The sequence below is a fragment of the Coregonus clupeaformis genome, chromosome 32 (genome assembly GCF_020615455.1).
Source record: "Coregonus clupeaformis isolate EN_2021a chromosome 32, ASM2061545v1, whole genome shotgun sequence".
Classification (NCBI taxonomy): Eukaryota; Metazoa; Chordata; class Actinopteri; order Salmoniformes; family Salmonidae; genus Coregonus; species Coregonus clupeaformis.
The window spans coordinates 3,620,315-3,639,193 of NC_059223.1; the positions used below are offsets into that span (position 1 = coordinate 3,620,315).

At 40.6% G+C, this 18,879-nt stretch overlaps 1 long non-coding RNA gene across 2 annotated transcripts in view; it reads right to left on the reverse strand.

Moving 5' to 3' along the window:
- LOC121579572 overlaps positions 1-17,623 on the reverse strand; it is a 43,465-nt gene extending 25,842 nt beyond the window's left edge. Inside the window, exons 1-3 of one of the 2 annotated variants that reach the window (XR_006002922.2) lie at positions 17,279-17,623; positions 14,827-14,898; positions 13,193-13,229 (exon numbers count right to left, since the gene is read on the reverse strand). This is a non-coding gene — a long non-coding RNA (uncharacterized LOC121579572). The remainder of the gene's footprint in view (positions 1-13,192; positions 13,230-14,826; positions 14,899-17,278) is intronic. The other variant, XR_006002923.2, reaches the window with a different exon arrangement.
- Between the last annotated feature and the right edge of the window lie 1,256 nt (positions 17,624-18,879).

Here is an 18,879-nt window from a genome sequence, read left to right on the forward strand (position 1 = left end):
ATTATTATGGAAAAATCTATTGTTTGTCCACAGGTACCATATTTAGTGGGAGAGCATGATCTTCCGGAGGATTAAGGAAATGCTTTAGGGGTTTTCACTGCTCTTCCGCGAGAGAGAAGAAGAGAGGGAGGGAAGGAGGAAGGGAAGGAGGGAGGAGGGGTGAGATTGCCTTACAAAAATCAAGGGCCTGGTGCACCTTTTGTGAGGAGAGACTGTTTCCAATTAAGACAGCATGAGGAGCACAATATCACATTGTCACGCAGTAAACAGACCTCTGCTGCTTCCCACAAAAATACAGATTGCATCACTTCTTAAAGGGCTAATCAGTATCATTTCCCAGTGCTCTACACTGGCCTGTACAACAGAATACAAACAAGTGGATGTGTATCTAGGACTAGCAAGATAACAATAATATTTATTTCTATGCACTTTATTGAAAAATATGACCTGTTCGTGACTACAATCCTTACTAATTCATGCTGCATTAACTTGTCTTTGTACTTGAAGTGTATTTACAGTAAATATGATACATACTCCTCGCCTAAAAGCCTTTACATAAAACTGTCATCAAAGAACATATTAACCCATCTTTGTTTACACGAGGCAAGTCACAGAGAAAAAGACAATTTGGCCGCAGCGGTCGTAAAGCACCCGGCTCGGTCGTCTCCGTGGCATGCATACACACTGGGCAGACAAAACGCAGGCCCGGGGCTAAATCACTGGGGACGGGAGCATTTAAGAAGTAGTGTCACATTTCTAAGTGATAAATAGCAGAGATTGATTTGACCTCCTAGCCAGGTCCTATCCCAGCCAGTTTACTTATACACAAGTTAAGAAAAATGGAAGCTGCCTCTCTCTCTGGGGATCCATTGCAGGGAAATCAGATAGCCCCCATAGTGGGTTTAAAGGGATACGGCGGTCCACCAGCAGTGTCAATATGGCCCTACTCTGCTCTCAGCCCAGCCCACACTCCTTCCCCACCACAGTGAGAGGAACGGCGGGGGGAATCAGAAAGAGAAGAGCCCAGCCACAAACATTTCCAGCTGTTACTATCTCAGGGTTGGATTCAGAGATGGGTTTGAGAGAGGAGGAGGGAAGGTCAGAGGGTTTCTGTTACAGATCTGTCTCTGCATTATTCAGACACTCGCTCGCCTCAAATTCCAAATTTAGCATTTTTTGCCGCTAGCTTTAACATTTGAAAATATGACAATCGCTTTCATCTAGGTGAAAAACGAAACTAAATCACTATAAGAAGAAAACAAATCATAAATATTGTTGCATTGGTTCTGCAAAATATCCATAATCTTAATCATTTATACAATGGATAGACTACTAGCTGTAAGTAACAGGAAACTAGCAGGTGTACAAAAGACTGAGAATCTGAGTGGATCACTATACGGCACAGAGCCCTTTCCTCTCCTACAGCACAGCCCTGCAACCTGAAACAGGGGGTGGTGTTTCTGTGAGCATTAACAGTGACAGAGGGAGAGGAAATTGCCTGAGACACAGGGCAAAAATGTATGTAAAAGTCTGGCTTCCAGCTGCAAAACAGGGCTTAGAAACCCCTAGCCTGACGACTCAAACTAAATTCTTCCACTGCTCTATCGTTCGGTACATACTTTAGTCTGAGACTGCCATCATTGAAGTCGTTTGTGGTGACGAGGCCGCACAAGGGGCATTGTACAAAACTAAGTTATAAGTGATTGGATTGTTTATAACCAATCAGAGTATCAAAGCCAATGACACATTTTCAAACCACTGCTTTACCCACGTGTGTACTAGCTCTGCCTCAACCCATCGGTTTCTGGACCAATCAGACGTCCCCGAATGTGTTTGCATTCGGTGAAGGGTCGGGGAGGTACTCAGATCCAGACTCATTGCGGAGAAGAAACTAACGTCCGTGGGCGTGGCGCTGTGTTTGGGTAGCCAGGCAAAGAAACCCCAATGGGCCGGCATACTGTCTAATACATAAAAGGGTTCACTTCCAAACTGCATATCCTGTCCTAACCTGCTCCAGTCCCTGTCATACAATAAAGCAGGGTGACAATGACAAGGTTGGGTATCTAAGGTATAGAAGAGGCTCATCTCTCCATGAGAGAGAAAATGATACTCCTTCACACTAAACCCCGGGAAGAAACAGAAGCTGGTCTCAGTGAACAGCATGTGGTGCCCATAAACACACTTCCTATTTACTGTCATTCTGTTTTCAAGCCACATTAATGATCATTGACGCAACACGCCATGACAGCGCCTTCAAAATGTCACTATACCAAACAACACACAAAAAATATGTAATTACACCAAATAGGAGCTACTCTTTGTAGATGATTCCATCTTTATGATGAAATTGTTTACAATAATATTGTGAGGCTATTGTGACTGAGGCCTGAGAAGGCAGAACAGAAGTAGGCTATGAGGAGAGGAAGTGCATTTTAAGCATGAGGGTATTTTGGAGGACCACAATGGGGCCCGGTAATTCTTTATCAATAAACACATAATCAATCCCAGAAGGGGAGATGGAACCTTTTTAACCCCGCTCAGTTAGGAAAATGAGTAGTGTAGAGCAGCACTGTAATTTATCCTCCTTCCAGTTGTCAAGGTAGCACCTTCTGGACATAGAGAAGGTTGGCGGGGTCAGTGAAACACAAGCATTGGGTCAAGAGAACTAGATACTGTCATTCTGTATGTGGATATGTCCTCTGTGGGTCAATCTACATGCCATCTCTGTAATTCAATGATGACTACACCTCATAATAAGATAATAGCAAAATAATATATATGTATTTTGACCCCTCTGGGTCTTTCTAGTTGCTTCCTCGCTGTTACTGAACAAAAAAAATATATAAATAGTGATTGTACTGCAGAAAGAAACTGTGTGAATGACTATTGACTATCTAGCCTGGTTCCTCTCTCCTCAGTCAGATAGTCGTAGTGCAGAGTTGAGAGAAACAGGCCGGTGATGAACGATGGCAGCAGAGTCAATGAAAAATCAGCTGGGAAGCACAAAGCTCTTAATGCTTCAGCCATATTGGTTGCTGACTGGAGCAAATAACATCAGCATAGCACTTATAGAGACCAATCATACATTTCAACCAACCAACAACACACACTCCCAGGCTACGGAGGAACTGACCGCAATAAATTCTTTAGGCTGATTAAACAGTAAATTCTGCATGCCTATCAGCCTCCCATTAAGCGTGTGGGCTGCTTTCAAAAACAACATTAATCAACGTGGAGATATGGTGCGAAATATCAGTCATCGATTGTAACTGCTTATGACAGTTTACACAGCTTTATATCTGCGGGGAACGAGCGCTAATCTATCAATTACGAGCAGACCTTGCAGCATGCTAATTGTGCATTTTCCCCTCTAATGCATTTCCAGTGTTATCACATAGGCTAATGAAACCAAACAGATCAATAAATATAAATTATACATGCAAAGATGTACTGCTGTGAACATAAAGCCTCTAATTAATTGCACTTGATTAATTTATATACTTTAATTATCTCTCCGAGCTGCAGACGGCATAAATATCTGTACAATCTGCTTATTGCTATGTCAGTCATAAAACGGCAGACACAGTGAAACTATTAGTGCTGGGCAAGCTTTGTCACAGGAAAACACACAGTATGCTGAATAAGAAGCCTTACCTCTGAATAATTTAAGGTGAATAAATGCAGGCAGGGGGAAGACTTAATCACTATTTCTAAATTCTCTATTGTTGTAATATGGTGAGAGGAAGAAAAATTACCAATGCATTTACTATGCCCATTTTTTACGACTTTTCTGTAAACATTTGGAGTAAAACATTCAAGCATCACTCTGTCTATACATTCCTTCAAACCATATACAGCTCTGTAGGGGCAGAGCAAAAATAAAATGAAAAATATATGATATTGATATCTAATTTCTTGAACAATGCATTAACAAAGACATTTCTGGCTGCAAATACTTGTTTTTGCATCATTACATCTAATACCTTAAGAACACAACTTGCTTTAGTTTAGTTTAACTCTACTAACCTCAGGCAACTCAATGTATTTGTATTGTACACCTCAGTACACTGCAAGGTAAGGTATGAGGTTGAAATGTCAAGATGAGTACAACTCCGACCCAAGGTGAGGTGAGGAAAGAGGAGGGATACTGGGGCTTTAGGGGTTTACATCTTGATGCTGCAGCTAATTAGGGTTTTTAGTATAATTACCCCAACAGGGTGCTTGGCAGAATAATTACCACAAAGACATTATAGTGGAACATTATCGTGTCCAGGTACAGTAAATATGCCGAGAAACAAGGTGACGACTCTCTCTTCAGTCGGATCTTTACTAAATAAGGTCTTCTACACCCCACATGTGCCAAATCCAACTCTGGGAAAATTACAGTGCCCATTTTGTAACAATTGTAGCAATCACTGATAAAAAGCTACTTTCGAAGTTTCAGAATGTAGTAATTGCGCGGTGGATGAATGTTTGGAACTTGGGAACAGATAATGTGTTCTGTCCAGCTGTTCCGATGTGATGTCACAGTGCTCTAGTCATACTGTACACAACTGGGGAGTTCTGAGCTCTGAACAATCAACATTTTATGTAAGTGACTCAAACTGAACCAATTCAGCTGCCTGCCGTTTCACTCTACTTTATGAAGTAAGTGAATACCTGGCATGGGGTTGTGTGTAGCAGCATTGTGTAGGCGACTCCAGACATATAGTTTAGACCGCATAAATGCCTCAGTGTCTATAATAACACCTGAACTTTTTGGCTGCGACTTCAAACAAACCCTGTGCACTCCGTTTACCCTTACAGACCCTTTCATGTTGCCAGATTCCTCCAAAAAATAATCCTTCCAGCGGTCTGTTAACTGAATGTGTGGTTTCTGAATCTGGTATGGAGTTGTTAAATGCATACTGCTTTCAGATGATCCGCTGGCTAGACGGATGGTGTCCATGTTTAGAATGGAACACCATCCAGACTGGGGTCAGAGGGCTTAGCAGTGTCCAGTCTGAGGTCTCAAAGGGGAGGGGGAGTTCATTGGGAAACGGGAAAAGATACACGAAGACCAAGTAGAGAAACAGGGGACAGACCACACAGGTAGTGAGATGGACTTTGACCTGAATGCCAAAGGATTGACATAGCCTACTGTACTGTATCTCCACGAATCAGATGTTTAACACTGGTAAGCAAACAGCCATCATTCCTGCCTCTGTTCAGCTCTTAATTTTACATTAAAATCCACAAGAAGAACTGGAACTGGGAATACATTGCAGCTTCTAGCCAATACCAGACAAATCATTCAAATACTGAGTCAAATTTCTTGGTTCATGTTTCTTTTTTCTCCCTCTCCCTCCAGAGCCTAGTTTTTAATCATCCTGATATGATAAAGTCACTTTTAAACAATAATGATCACGGGAGGAGCATCATTTGGGAGTATGTGATCAATCAGCTGCTCATTCAGCTTTAATTCATGTAGATGCACACCTAATACTCATTACAAAGATGCAATTTGCAGCCAGTCAGCCCAGATTAATGGGATGCGATCTCTCTCCAGTGTTTCCTCCACACAGTGGCATGCCTTCAGAACGATAGATGGCTTTCATACAGACAACACTCAGTCCAAAATACTCATTTATTCTGAGGACATGTTTATGACAAACTGCTTAGCGGACACCTTATTGATCGGAGAGTGTTTAAAAAAACGATGGGGAGAAGTATAGGAAAGTCAGTGTAGTGGTTAGTTTTCACATTTCAAACTCTATTAGACCGACATGTAAAACTGCAATGATGTGACAATTAACCATTCTACCTACACAAGTACCTTCAGACGCACTGTTACTGTCTTGAAAACCAAAACACAGCTACAAATAACCAGTACATTTTGGGGACTAACGACGTCACACACTGGATCGATGAGAGCTCCTCATTCATACCCATCCTATCACCAGCAGTATGGAGGAGACTGTAGCAGCATTCTCCTTATCTGACAGCTGAGGCACACATGTTGGGCTAGATGTGTACTGTTGTGTGTGTGTGCAAATGTGTGTGTCCTGTTGTCTGTGTGTCTTGTGTGCTGTGTGTGTCCTGTATGTGTGTGAGTCCGTGTCCTGTGTGTGTGTGAGCCTGTGCTGTGTCCTGTGTGTGTGTGTGTGTGTGTGTGTGTGTGTGTGTGTGTGTGTGTGTGTGTGTGTGTGTGTGTGTGTGTGTGTGTGTGTGTGTGTGTGTGTGTGTGTGTGTGTGCGTGTCCTGTGTCCTGTGTGTGTGTGAGCCTGTGAGCCCTCCCTCCCCTGTTTGACAGTACTGCCTACAGTGTGTAATGACATGGACAGGTACAGCGCCTTGCAAAAGTATTCATCCCCCTTGGCGTAATTTAAATTGATTTTATTTGGATTTCATGTAATGGACAAAAAAAATCAAAACATTATAAAAAAGAAATAACGGAAAAGTGGTGCGTGCATATGTATTCACCCCCTTTGCTATGAAGACCTAAATAAGATCTGGTGCAACCAATTACATTCAGAAGTCACATAATTAGTTAAATAAAGTCCACCTGTGTGCAATCTAAGTGTCACATGATCTGTCACATGATCTCAGTATATATACACCTGTTCTGAAAGGCCCCAGAGTCTGCAACACCACTAAGCAAGGGGCACCACCAAGCAAGCGACACCATGAAGACCAAGGAGCTTTCCAAGCAGGTCAGGGACAAAGTTGTGGAGAAGTACAGATCAGGGTTGGGTTATAAAAAAATATCAGAAGCTTTGAACATCACACGGAGCACCATTAAATCCATTATTAAAAAATGGAAAGAATATGGCACCACAACAAACCTGCCAAGAGAGAGCCGCCCACCAAAACTCACGGACCAGGCAAGGACGGCATTAATCAGAGAGGCAACAAAGAGACCAAAGATAACCCTGAAGGAGCTGCAAAGCTCCACAGCAGATATTGGAGTATCCAAACATATGGAAGAAGGTACTCTGGTCAGATGAGACTAAAATTGAGCTTTTTGGCCATCAAGGAAAACTCCATGTCTGGCGTAAACCCAACACCTCTCATCACCCCGAGAACACCATCCCCACAGTGAAGCATGGTGGTGGCAGTATCATGCTGTGGTGATGTTTTCCTTCGGAAGGGACTGGGAAACTGGTCAGAATTGAAGGAATGATGGATGGCACTAAATACAGGGAAATTCTTGAGGGAAACCTGTTTAAGTCTTCCAGAGATTTGAGACTGGGACAGAGGTTCACCTTCCAGCAGGAATGGCCTAGTCAAAGCCCAGACCTCAATCCAATTGAGAATCTGTGGTATGACTTAAAGATTGCTGTACACCAGCGGAACCCATCCAACTTGAAGGAGCTGGAGCGGTTTTTCCTTGAAGAATGGGCAAAAATCCCAGTGGCTAGATGTGCCAAGCTTATAGAGACATACCCCAAGAGACTTGCAGCTGTAATTGCTGCAAAAGTTGTCTCTACAAAGTATTGACTTTGGGGGGGGTGAATAGTTATGCACGCTCAAGTTTTCTGTTTTTTTGTCTTATTTCTTGTTTGTTTCACAATAAAACATATTTTGAATCTTCAAAGTGGTAGGCATGTTGTGTAAATCAAATGATACAAACCCCCCAAAAATCAATTTTAATTCCAGGTTGTAAGGCAACAAAATAGGAAAAAATGCCAAGGGGGGTGAATACTTTCGCAAGCCACTGTACACTTCTGCCTGAGTATGACTTTCGGGAACCGTGAGTGCTGAGAGTTCCACATACCGATGGGCTGAATTCACATCTACCCTACTGATCCTATAACAAAGGAGGGGGCTTGTGTGTGCCGCCTACCCTCCTCTCCAGCTGGAAGACATGAGGGGATGTTGCCCACACTATTCCCAGTGGGGGTACAGTTGGGTGGCATCCTGACTATGTCAGAGTTTCAGTTAGAAGGTATACAGTAAGCTAAATTATAATTTCCTGTATACCTTTGAAACAAGTATATTTTTTATTAAACATTGTTTATTAAATATAAGATATAAAATAATTATTAATTCATTAAAATATGTGTTCATTCAAGCATAAGTAATCATTTCATAACAATACACGAATTTAAAATAAATTATACTTTTAAGTGTTAATGCCAAATCCGGTCTTTCTTTCCATATTACTGCAAGGGAAACATAAGGCTTACAGAAACATTAAAAACAAGTACAGGACACAGAAGAGAGATTGAGAGCTTGACAAGGGACAGACAAGGATGGCGACCAATAGAGAGAGAGAGCAAGAGAGAGGCAGGGGTGAGGAAGCAGAGAGTGGGAACTGAGGCAGGATGAACTGTGCAGTCAGGCAAGCAGGCCCACTCTGGCGGCCTGGAGAACATCTATAAGCTGTGCACTTTAATAGAGACATTTTTAGTCCCTAATAGTCATTTTCCTTGTGATGTGCAGCTTTGATTTCACTCTTATAAACCAAGGCTCTTGGCGTAGCTGAGAAGGGTATTACTGAGACAGGAGAATGTCCTCTAGAGCTTCAGGTAGCTCCAGGAGGTACAGTGGAGGAGGTATAGTAGAGAGACTGGAGGGAGACTCTGTGGCACAGCGCTCATAGTGGGCAGGAACAGGCGTAGCCAGTCCAGCCTCGGCTCTCCATAGGCCCTCCCCTCCCCTCTGCAGCCCAGCCCAACAGTCCGTTTTCTGAGTATTAATTGGGTTTGGTGCTGGAATCCCCTTCTCACGGAGCACGTAGCTAGGCTCGCTCACACCCAACCAGCCAGGCATCCAGTCAGCCAGGCAGGCAGCCGTAAAGACAAGCGTGTTTAGCAGCAACAATTATGATAATTGCTGGGGAGCACTCAGCTGAGGGAATAAGCAGATCTGATTAAGGGCCCTTCTGCATGATCAAATATTAATCTGATGTGTCTTCACCCCGGCCTGCCTGGAACATAAGAGGCTCTTATGGTCTTATGCATTAACAGATTTAGCACAGGCTGAACTCATAGCACCTAATAATATTGAACATGCAAGTCAGAGGCAGTAAAGAGATCTTCCAGGAACTGAATCTACTTACAATAAACAGCAGAGTAAAAATAGCACTGGAAAATAATGAGGATAAGCTTTATATGACAGTTCAATTATTTTAAACTAGCTATGACAGTAAATACCTATTAAATCAGATTCCCAGAACCACCTGTTGGATTCTGTACAGCTAGTTTGGCTAAACCTTTTACTGAACAATACGTCCTAAAAGGTCCCTGTTTAATCGTATCCCCACGCAGGTGCTGCCCTCTGCAACAGTCATAGTTCATGGCCTAGGTTGTATGCTCTTGCTGCTTATCCTCCTGGATAAGAGACAAGAATAAGACTTAGCTACACACAATTCATGTACCTCATAGACTTTTAATACACATTAATGACAAGATTAATTCTATAGAAATAATGTATTTCTTTTTTTTCATGATTCATTATCAGCAGCATCATCAAAGCATGACACAGAAAGAAGAAGAAGAACCATTGCTAAAGACATTTCAATGTATTGTCACCTGATTACAATGCAAGTGGCGTGTTTCAGTCAGCATCCACAATTCTCAACATTCGTGCATCACATCAAACAGGATAATAACCAAACAGGATAATAACAAAGCATTCATGTAAAACATCCAGATTTGACATGCACACGATAAATCTACAGTATTGTAACACAGATTCGTTCCCTAATAATTACTGAGCACATCAGTACGACACCAGCATTTAAGTTTATGTTAGCAATTCGAGAGCTTGGGACTATAAGGTTCTATTTGCAAAAAAAGATGGTTCTGAGATAATTGGCTTTAAAGTGCCGAACCCTCATTGGTTTAAATTGTCAGCGATTTTTATATTGTATTCTTTAGAACTTAACATGAATTGGGTTTTTGGAGTATTATATAGGTAGAGAACATTGAACAGAACAATGCTATGTCAGTAACACACATTTTACAAAAAGCAGATATAACCTTATAGTCCCAAACTTTCGAAAAATGGATGGTCAATAACACAGATTAGTTCCCTAATAATTACTGAGCACATCATGGTGTACGACAATAGCATTTAGGTTTCTGTTAGCAATAATGGATGGTCAGTCACTAACGTTTTTAGTTGGAGTTGCTATCTGGCTTCATTTATTTCTATGCTATTCTCTTGCCCTGATGCCCCGTCAGAGTTTTAAAGGCTATGCATGGAATAGGCTAAATCCAGTCTGCTCTAATGCTAGACAGCGACCGACCAGCAGCTAAAGCAGATTAGGATGATATTAAATCAACACAAATGCCTGGCATTTAACAACACAACAAAAGCTTGAAAGAATCATAGGATTATATCTCTGGATTATTATAACTCCTCTCCCCCTTGTAGCTCAGAGACAACATGGGGGAGACCAGCAGATTAACTAATCTACTTTAATCTACAAAGCATATTTAAGTCAATATAGATTTTGTAAATAAGAAAGATAAGGCTTTTTCAACACATATAATCTTAATTCAAAACATATTGTTTGCTCTGTTGATCATCAGAACAACAGATGTCCCTGACCTCGTCATACATGGGATAAACATGCTTTAACCAATGGCCTCATATGACTCTGCTAGACAGTACATGTAATGTAATGCACCACTGAACACATGCCAACCACGGGATGAGCCAAATACAATCTCCTGCTTATCATCAATACATAAATCTATCTCTAGTTTGGATCTGCGAGTGACATTTGAAAGTTCTCGTAGAACAGAAACACAAAATGGGTCTGGCGAAAACAAAATGTTAAAGTTAAAGGGATAATTCACACAAATTACAAAATGACATATTGGTTTCCTTACCCTGTAAGCAGTCTATGGACAAGGTATGACAGCAATCCATGCTTTGGTTTAGTTTCCCCGGCACTACTTCCACATTCTAATGTTTTAGCATTTGTGGCACGAATCCCATTCAAGTCATGGGACCAATTTTAGCATTTTCCGCGCATCATTTTCAAAACCTCTATAAGTGACTTTGTTAAGTTTCACAATCAATTGTATATAATTTCGGATGATTTGGACATGATGTGCGAAAAATGCTAACATCGTTCCAATTACTAAAACGTTAGCATGTGGAAACAGTGCCAGGGAAACTAAATCAAACATGGATTGCTGTCATAACTTGACCATAGACTGCTTGCATGGTAAGGAAACCAATGTATAATTTTGTAATTTCAGTTAACTATTTCTTTAACTATATACATATACACAACTATATATGTATGCATAGGATGAGGACTCTCTGCTCTCTGCTAGAACTCGTTGATTACCCCACTATATATATATATACAGTACCAGTCAAAAGTTTGGACACACCTACTCATTCCAGGGTTTTTCTTTATTTTTACTATTTTTTACATTGTAGAATAATAGTGAAGACATCAAAACTATGAAATAACACATATGGAATCATGTAGTAACCAAAAAAGTGTTAAACAAATAAAAATATATTTTATATTTGAGTTTCTTCAAAGTAGCCACCCTTTGCCTTGATGACAGCTTTGCACACTCTTGGCATTCTCTCAACTAGCTTCACGAGGAATGCTTTTCCAACAGTCTTGAAGGAGTTCCCACATATGCTGAGCACTTGTTGGCTGCTTTTCCTTCACTCTGCGGTCCAAACCATCTCAATTGGGTTGAGGTCGGGTGATTGTGGAGGCCAGGTCATCTGATGCAACACTCCATCACTCTCGTTGATCAAATAGCCCTTACACAGCCTGGAGGTGTGTTTTGGGTCATTGTCCTGTTGAAAAACCAGATGGGATGGTGTATCACTGCAGAATGCTGTGGTTAAGTGTGCCTTGAATTCTTTATAAATCACTGACAGTGTCACCAGCAAAGCACCCCCACACCATCACACCTCCTTCTCCATGCTTTGCGGTTCACTCTGCGTCTCACAAAGACACGGCGGTTGGAAACAAAAATCTCAAATTTGGACTCATCAGACCAAAGGACAGATTTCCACTGGTCTAATGTCCATTGCTCAAGTTTCTTGGTCCAAGCGAGTCTCTTCTTCTTATTGGTGTCGTTCAGTAGTGGTTTCTTTGCAGCAATTCGACCATGAAGGCCTGATTCACGCAGTTTCCTCTGAACAGTTGATGTTGAGATGTGTCTGTTACTTGAACTCTGTTAAGCATTTATTTGGGCTGCAATCTGAGGTGCAGTTAACTCTAATGAACTTATCCTCTGCAGCAGAGGTAACTCTGGGTCTTCCTTTCCTGTGGCGGTCCTCATGAGAGCCAGTTTCATCATAGCGCTTGATGGTTTCTGCGACTGCATTTGAAGAAACTTTCAAAGTCCTTGAAAATGTCCAGATTGACTGATCTTCATGTCTTAAAGTAATGATGGACTGTCATTTCTCTTTGCTTATTTGAGCTGTTCTTTCCATAATATTGACTTGGTCTTTTACCAAATAGGGCTATCTTCTGTAAACCACACATACCTTGTCACAACACAACTGATTGTCTCAAACGCATTAAGAATGAAAGAAATTCCACAAATTAACTTTTAACAAGGCACACCTGTTAATTGAAATGCATTCCAGGTGACTACCTCATGAAGCTGGTTGAGAGAATGCCAAGAGTGTGCAAAGCTGTCATCAAGGCAATGGGTGGTTACTTTGAAGAATCTCAAATATAAAATATATTTTGATTTGTTTATTACTTTTTTGGTTACTACATGATTCCATATGTGTTATTTCATAGTTTTGATGTCTTCACTGTTATTCTACAATGTAGAAAATAGTCAAAATTAAGAAAAACCCTGGAATGAGTAGGTGTGTCCAAACTTTTCACTGGTACTGTATGTTTCTCAGAAAATATAGGTTGTGAAATAGAATCAAGTTTTTGTCCACATTGAACCCAAGTGATACATCCTGGTGATTTGGTCAGCAACTCATTGATTACCCCACTATAATGTTATTGCAGAGCCAAAGGGAACCCAAAGAAGTTACATTTACATTTTGATTTGATTGTATTTGACAAATCATATTACTCATATTGTTGTTGTTGGGGTTTTTTTTAACACTTGTGATACCGTACTATGCAATCCAATGAAATCATAGATTTGTTTACAAATGCCACTTTTCTTTCTCAGAGAGAGAATGATCCTGACTAATATGTGATTAGCCCAGATGCTTGTGTTGCGTTGGAATAAAAAGTAATGTAACTCACCGGTAGTTATTTCAGTAAAACTTGGCTGCCAGAGGTACTGAAACACAATATGACCACAGTGAGAGAATGCATGTAAATACAGTCGTAAACAGGCCAGGAATATTGCCCCGACTTTGAGAAGCAGCCATATACAAACAAGTCTGAAAATGTGAAACAGACTAGAGCAATGAAAGGCCGCCACACCATATTATTTTCAAAATAAAGTTGCAAGGTAGAGAGACCCTCGATTTTTAAGTGGCATTCCGACTGAAATGTTAGAAACCAGATTTATTTACTACAATAAATATGGCAAGCATATATTTTATTTTTAGATGTTATTTGCTATGGTTCAACAAACACTAAATTCAGGACTTTTAAAATAGTACAATAACTGTCTATTTCTGTTTGACTTTCATCTAATGGTATGGCTACAATATATCATGCAATTGATATGTAAAGGTTTAGTCAATTGGGATACAAGGTTAGAAATAAATAACATTTATTCTTTGCAAACTGTTGACACTTTCCTGCACATCTCATTATTATCCGTGGTTGTCCAATTTCCTTTACAAACGTCAGCACAAAACTAAGCAGACTTTGTGTTGTTAGCTTTTTTTCAGGTCAATAATATAATATTTAAAATAAATAAAAAGCAAATTGGGAACAGCTAAAATGAAATAAAACTGCCAGAGACAGCCAGTGCTAATGTGCATTTTCCAACTACTTTGTGAAAGACTAAACGTAGCAGTGTGCCTATGGACTCCTTGGGTGTGATTCTCTTTGGGAGGGGTGTTCACTACTAGACAGGTGCTCTACCTGTGCTCTGCTGTATCAGCAAGGTGTAACACAGCACTTCCCCCACTCCATCTACTCTGCTCTGCAGAACACTACCCTGGTCACTGTTCTGTAAATACTGGATCTACAGAGCTCCACTCCACAGGACCATGCAACACCACTCAACACAACTCACATAACAAAGCCAACTAGAAACCATGGGGCAGTGTCCTGTCTCACAGCAGCACCCTGGGGTGAGGAGGAACTAACTCATTACAACCCCAATGCCTAGATAGAATATACTGGTACACACACACACACACACACACACACACACACACACACACACACACACACAAGCAAGCATTAGCACACTTATTCTAACAACAGTGTGGGCGTCTACACACACAGACACACTGACTGACACAAAAACAAACTGACATCCACTCTTGTCATGTCTGAATAATTTGATTCCAAGGTTGGTGATTGTCAAATATGTGTATGTTCAGTTCAACCCTTAAATATTGATTCTATATTTATAGTGAAATACAAAACAATGAATACATATGCATGTAATGTGTATTGTCAATGTCATTTATCTTTTTGTTAATGTCATACTTTAAATATTATTTTCACTCCTATTCAGTCTAATCCACATCCATGCATTATATAAATATGCATTATTCTGTTTATCTACAATTAACTGTATAATAAACACTCACAATACGAGTAAAACAATTATAAACACCTCTATAAAGTTAACATGCTGTTCATATTCTAGGATGTTCTCTATTCTATTCTATGGAACGTGCACCCCCGAAAAACCATATTGACATGAAATTGGGAGAATGAGGTAATGTATTTGTCCAGAGAAAACAGACCATTATTCTTGTCCTTTGGGCAGAGAGAGCAGGGCCTTCTACTGTCAGTCTGCGGTCATTCCCCTGCCCAATCTAAACACAGAAATGGGAGACCAGATTGAGTATTTTTACGACACGCTGCATGCACCCTGACGCCACCGACTGACTGACTGACCAGTGTGAGTGTTAGTGACCACAGTTTATCTGCCTGGATGTGAGAGAGGAGGGGGAGTACTCAGCCAGAGTGACCATATCAGGGTTGGTGAAACACATTCTGTCGAGCCAAGCTGAACTAATTGTGTAGACAGAGAGACATACAGACCACCTCTCATCCTCTCCACTATGTCTCTCGCTGCGTCCTGTCCTACAATTGGATTATTGAACTCCCTGTCCCTTCCAATTCTAGACAGCTCCCATAGATTTAATATGCCAGTGGAATTTGGTATATGAGTTAATTTAGATGTAAACCTCATGACATGTGGCTTGTGACATCCTGTCTGTCTGTAGAAACAGAGTCATTAACTCTTTGTGTGCTCATTAATGCCTGTCTGTTTAAGCAGAGCTGAGCAAAGCTGAGCTGGCCGAAAATAAAACAGATAAAGCAGGTATCCTTGCTTAAAATTTTTATTTGATATCATATTTCATATGATAGTAGGTGTATCAGTAGAGAAATACAGAGGCACATGACTGCTCTTCAGAGCCCCACCCTGCAATGGCAGAATCTGAACTCTAAACTGCATTAGCATAAATCATGAGGATTTAATTTCACAGCCTAATCCAAATCTGCTTTATTTTAATCTTCATAATCCTATGTTTAATAATTATATTAACAGATAAATCAAGTACTGTTAACTGATGAATCGAATACAAAACAGCAACCCAAATCCACAGCAGAAACTTGGTGACAATAATCTTGTTATGCATAGACAGACAGGACAGTAGATCAGTGTACTCCTAGATGTAACCTAGATCTGAAGTAGCTACTGAGGAAAGCCAAGCCAATCAAAGTATGTCACAGGAGGTGTACTGTACATACAAATACTGTGATGTTTTGTTTCCACAGTCTAACATGTAATCATCGCACTCATCAGCAGCACTCTGACATGGATACTGTAATTCTGCTGGAGAGAGGAAAGTCTGCCTTTCGATAACTTAGAGAATGTGTTTATCATATTTTTCTTGATTAAACAAATAGAAAACCATATGTCCTGTGTTATTGTGAATTTGATATTTCCATATTTTTTTACACAGCAATTATACTAAAATGGCCTATATTTCCTTAACTTATTAACATATCTTGAGTGGTAAAATAACAATATTATTGATGTATGATTGTTAATTTCATACTTATACATTTACAATAACATTTAAATAAAATATTACTCTTTTACACTTATATTTACCTGAAAATATAAAGAATACGTAAACAAACGTACTTAATCAAGTTACTGTACAACAGGGATATATATGTGAAGATCTTCAAATGATGATACAGTAACTGTAACATACGTAACAGTTACATAAGTTGAATCACTTATTTTCTTTGCAGAACCCCCTTTCAATGGAACATACACAATGAAATATGAATGTATCAATTTCAATTCAAGTACATTTGAAAATACTTTTGAATCGAATATTCACAACTTTAAAAGTATATTTGTTATTATTGATATTATTATTGCAACAACAACAACTATTTCCTAATATCACCAATTAAACAGCATTTTTACTATTACTATTATTAGCTTTAACATTACTTCCAGTGGTATGCACATGGAGTCTGGCCAGGCAGGTGCATGCAGCAAGCCCACAGTATGGTATCAGGTATCCCCTTGGCCTTTCCCATTTGTCATGCTGAATGAGTGGTCTGCCTGACTGCACTTTCTCATTCCATTTCCTCCCAGGCTGCACTGAGGCCCTACCACCCACTGTACCGCTGTCATTTCTTAACCCCCTTCCATTCACATCAAGTGTGAGCAATAATGCTCTTTCACATTCCTGTTCTCAATGGCTTACACGCTATGCCCTCTCTGCTCTGCACTGAACAGACCTACCTCACCCTTACAGGGTACAGACAAATTACTCTACAAGAAAATTGAAACTGTGTCACAACAATTTAAAACAGACATAAAAGTCATACAAGTAAGGATATAACAAATGTAACTTAATTATTTTATGAAAATTGCAAATATTTCAACAATTAACATAAATTAAAAATATGATATAATTGATAATATGATTATTACAATACTATGTTAAATATTTCACAACATGACAAATCCTAGCTAAACAGCATCTATGTTCCATCTGACAACAAGGCCCAGTGGCTGATGGCCTGATGCAGTCACAGTCCATCTTCAGCTTAATCACTAACCCTTAATCTGAGCAACCAGCATGCTCTCCTCTCTCCTCAGCCCAGACACCTCTCTTCTGTGTGCTTATAAAAATGTAAGTCAGTGCTGCTCTTACTTACATCCATAATGCCACTCAGCCCAGCCGCTCTACAGAGCTCTGATCTTTAGCCCATGCAGAACATCCTACCAGCTACGTTCCGTTCCGTCAGAGTAAGCCCCTACACAGAGCCACACACAGCCCACCGGCAGGCTCTGTAACTGGAACAGAAAACATTATCTGAACACAGTAAAAAAAGAAAGAACACAGCAGAGTGAAAGTAGTGTAATCACAGAACACCCTGAGCTCAACCAATAAAGAAACCTTCCTTTTTTCATCCTTTTTTCCTACTAAAGAAAACCAGGAAATCTCCACTTATTTCAACAAACATTTGCTTCAACACAGGAACTAAGCTGGACTCCTTTTTTTAAAAATAAAGCGTGCGGTGTGTGTGTGAGCGGGAGCGCAGGAGAGAGCGGATGCAGCATGTGTTGTCTTGTTCATCCTCTTGTAGGGTGATTGTTAAGAGACTGCAGCTCCATCTGCTGGTAATCCAAGGGTCAACAAAGAGGGGAAGGAAGAGAGCGAGCCAAACAGAGAGAGAGGAAAAGAGAGCACAGCGAGAGGTAAACTAAGGGAGGGAGAGAATGAGTCAGCTACTATATCACAGTCCCAACACCTACAGCATCCCATCACAAATCCTAAACATCCCTCTTCCGAGGTGTATCTGGGAAAAACCCCTGACCTGACACGACACATATTCATATTTCGAGCCTTCACAGCACAGCTCCGCAGAGTTTCACAGCTCCACACACCCAGCTGGCAACAAGTATGCCTGGGACATAAACAATATTTTCTGCCTTGCCCTCATTTCCCTTCGGAGGATCCAGTTGGACGTCTAATAATGAGTTAATCAGGCTGATTGCACATTCATCACTGTGATCTGTTTCTTTTTTTAACTGAAGAGGGGAAGCGTGTTTTACTTGGGAAATGAAATATTTAGCGACCTGTTCCTGTGCCCTCAGACTGGACAGAGAGAGAGAGAAAGCCTACAGCTGAGTAAACAGCAGCAGGACCAGACCGTGGTTGAGTGGACATGTACCCAAGCCTCCTCCCAAGCCTCCTCCCAAGCCTCCCAACCTCCCCTCCAGCTCTCAGCCTCCTCCAAACCTCCCCCTGGATCCTCAGCCCAAAAACCATTAGGTGTGTTACCTTGGAGAGAGGGTCATAGCACAAAATGAAAATAGAGTGGAGGATGACAAATTAATGTGTGTAATTCAGCTGTTCCCCTTTTACTGTTCTACATCAATTAGCAGAATAGGCTATTAAGATTAAGTGCTGTGTCGTACGCATAATTGCATTAAATATGCTGTTAATATGTCCATTGTTATAATTTCCGAGATAGGAGAATATAAATTGTGAACAAGGTAAATTACTCAAACGGCTTGTCTCCCGTTCATTCATACTATAGTTTCACTAGCATCGCAGCTCTAATGTGCAAAGAGTTCACTGAAAGTGCTAGCAGCCTACACGTGTTGATTTTCTAGCTAATTAGTTATGGAAAAATATGGCACATAAACCTGGGAGCTCTGTTAGAGGCATAATCAGACTTGGTTCCAGCTGTGCCTGTAACTCCTGAGATTGATCCACTAGGCTTTAAAGCTGCAGCATCCAATATATAGT